This window comes from Aptenodytes forsteri, unplaced genomic scaffold (assembly GCF_000699145.1).
Source record: "Aptenodytes forsteri isolate BGI_AS27 unplaced genomic scaffold, ASM69914v1 Scaffold15, whole genome shotgun sequence".
Classification (NCBI taxonomy): domain Eukaryota; kingdom Metazoa; phylum Chordata; class Aves; order Sphenisciformes; family Spheniscidae; genus Aptenodytes; species Aptenodytes forsteri.
This window is the reverse complement of record NW_008795129.1, coordinates 23,488,604-23,491,574: the sequence shown is the minus strand read 5'-3', so window position 1 is coordinate 23,491,574 and position 2,971 is coordinate 23,488,604.

Genomic DNA, 2,971 nt, shown 5'->3' with positions numbered 1-2,971 from the left:
GGGCAGGGCGCCGCGGCGGGGCTGGGAGCGCCTGGCCGCAGAGAGGGCCAGACCCGCTGCGGGGCCGAGCCGCCGCCTGCCCGCCCCAGGCACTCTTGCTCTGCGGGGAGCCGGGGACGTGACAGCCTCTCCCCGAGGGGAGGGCAGGCCAAGCCGCCAGAGTCACCTTTCCCCTCTGTGCCTGTTGCCAGCCCTTCTCCCGTCCATGGTGGTGTCCCGAGGATACCGTCTTTGCCTTTGCCGTGGCCTTGTCCGAGGATGGAGAGAGGGGGCTGATGTTTCACGGCTGGGTTTCTTGCTCTTTCTTGTCTGCCGGTGTAGGTCCTGAGCTGTTTCTGACGTGGTGCTAGTCTGAAAAGGTGGTTTGGCGTGTCCAGACTGATATCCCTCCTGCTATAGCTTGTCCTCTTGAACATTCACCCCTTTGTATTCAGTTGGTAAAGGCTGCAGCGTGGCATGGATTTTTCTATGCTGTATCAACATGCATCTAAGTGTTTTTCATGTATTTGATAATATGTGCAATTGACCTTGGGGTATATTTCAGTGTACGTCAGGGACTGGGTACATACAACCATTGAATTTACCTGTGAGGTCTGCAGGTGCAGTGCTCTTGTCTGGATATTCTTGTTCAACAGTTGAGAAAAGTTGTTCAAGTATGTTTTACAGCTGTGCTTTGAGTAGCTTTTCTATTCTGATGCAAGACCTTTTCCACTTGGTGAAATGCCCTGCCTTCTGATTCCGGTACTGCATGCTGCAGGGCATGATCATATTTCTCACTTCCTCACAGTTGGTAATAAGTTTGGGATTTTTTTTTTTCCCCTTACTGTGCCCCTCCTCTTTCCTGAAATTTCTGTTCGTCTTGTCTTGCTGATCGTCAAAACCAATTTTTTCTTCACCTTTTAACTCCAGATGCATCCATAATTCTCAACTTCACTCAGCCCTACTGCATGTAACCTCCCACACCTCAGCTAAAATGATGTGGCCTCACCAGCATAATTTGCAGGGCATTTCTCCTCATGGAGGGCAAAGCCCTTTTAAAAATTTCTGATTAAGATTTTCCAACCTGGAAGAAGTAAAAGAAGAACATCAAATTGGTGGCCTGTAATTCTTCATGCAGAAAGGTAGCTCTCTGATACAGGGCAGATGAGAGTTTCATTTCTTTACAGCTTTCATTTCAGGAATTCTGGAAAATCTCCAAAAATATAGAAGCTTGTTACAGAATTAGCTGCTCTGCCATGGAGGTGTGCCGGGGCAGGATGTCAATGACCAATTAAATTTTAGGAGTTAAGCAAGTTGTAATTTTGAGTGGCGCAGCTGAGCTGAGTTTCTGTCAAAAAATTTTCTTGCACAGAGAAGTATTTGTCTCTTTTATTTGCAAAATCTTTGAATAACAGTCTTGAAAAGTATTAACACAAATGGCTAATATTTAATGGCATTGATGATAGCTGGTAAAATGCCCAGAGCTGTGAAGCTGCTGTTCATCTCTTGCTGGAATGGAGACTATTGACTCTTCCTTAAGACTTGGATTTTGGTAGCTGATTTTGGTAGATGCAGAAAACAGTCTTCTGGCTTTGCTTAGAAGTGAGGAGCAGCAATGTAGTATCTGAGGAGTCTGCTGAAAGAAATGCCTCTCTGTTTAAGGCGACACATCCAGTGTGCAGACCTTTTCCAAAATAAATTTAGAATAAATCAATGGCTTAATATTTCTGTCTCTGCAAGCAGCCTGAAATAACAACACCCTTGTGTAAACCATTCCTGCATTCTCCTGTTGATATTTAGTAAGTATATTTTGGTTAAGTTTTACAGTATGCTTTTGTTGTTAGGTAGTGCAGCAGTGTCAAGGTTATTCAGGTCTTCAGTTTGCTATGGAGTATGTTACAAAGGAGGCTGCGTTTGATAATCGGAGTACTTGTCACTGTAACCTGCGATCTTCCTTTTGGGCTAGCACCTTTGGCCGGTTTATAAGTGTGATGTTCTGCAAGACTAGAAACTTGAGCTTTGAGAACTCTTGGTCTTGCTAAAACGATCATTGTTTCCTTGATGGCTCTCTGCCGTTCCCAGTAGTTGGTGCTGTGAGGAGAGCTTGCTTGAACAGCTTTTAAAACACCAACTCGGTTTCCCTTCTCTGGGATATATCGTTACATTGACTGAGATGAAGGCATGGGGAGGAAATGCAAGTACATTTGTCTCAAGAAATTCTACCCTCAGATTATCCTTAGACGTTAACGGTACAGGGTTATATATTCAGGGGAAATCACTGAGTTTTACTAAGAAAATACAGGGTGCTATAATGATTGTTAATAGCTGACACTAATAGCTATTACTTTCCATCTATTTTTTTGATGGTCTTAATGCTACTAACAGTGAGTGCTTTATGTGTAGGTGGCAACATTTTAAAATCAAGAATGCTATTTATATAAAAAGTCACAAATTTTTCTTCTTAAAGCTGACCTCAGTTAAAACTAATCAATCCTTTATGAAATTTGATAATGTTATCAGCTAAACATTTGGGTCAGGTGGTGCTTTTTTCCAGTATTATATTATTTACTTCCTGATTTTGTGACAAGATTTGTCTTATGGAAATCCTTGTTAGACAAAAGGCATTTCAACAGCACAAGAAGTTTGATACACTTAACTTTCTTATTGTAGTTTATATTAATAAATCCAGTCAGAATTTAAGGCGCAATGAAAAAGGAACGCTGTTACAGGAAAAATGATGTGACTAGTTCATAGACTTGGTGAGTCACACAGTTTTCTTTCCATTACTGTGAGTGCACGTTAAAATAGAAAAAAAAACTTATTTGAAGTTAGTACTGCATTCATTTATACTTCATATGAACTTTCTTGATTGCGAAAGTGTTGAGAAACCTGTAATCCTGGCAGTAGAAACACTTCAATCGCATTATAAATTTCTTCTGAAGTACTCTTAATGCTAATTATTAACTTTTTCCCCCCCCTCCCAAATCTGTAA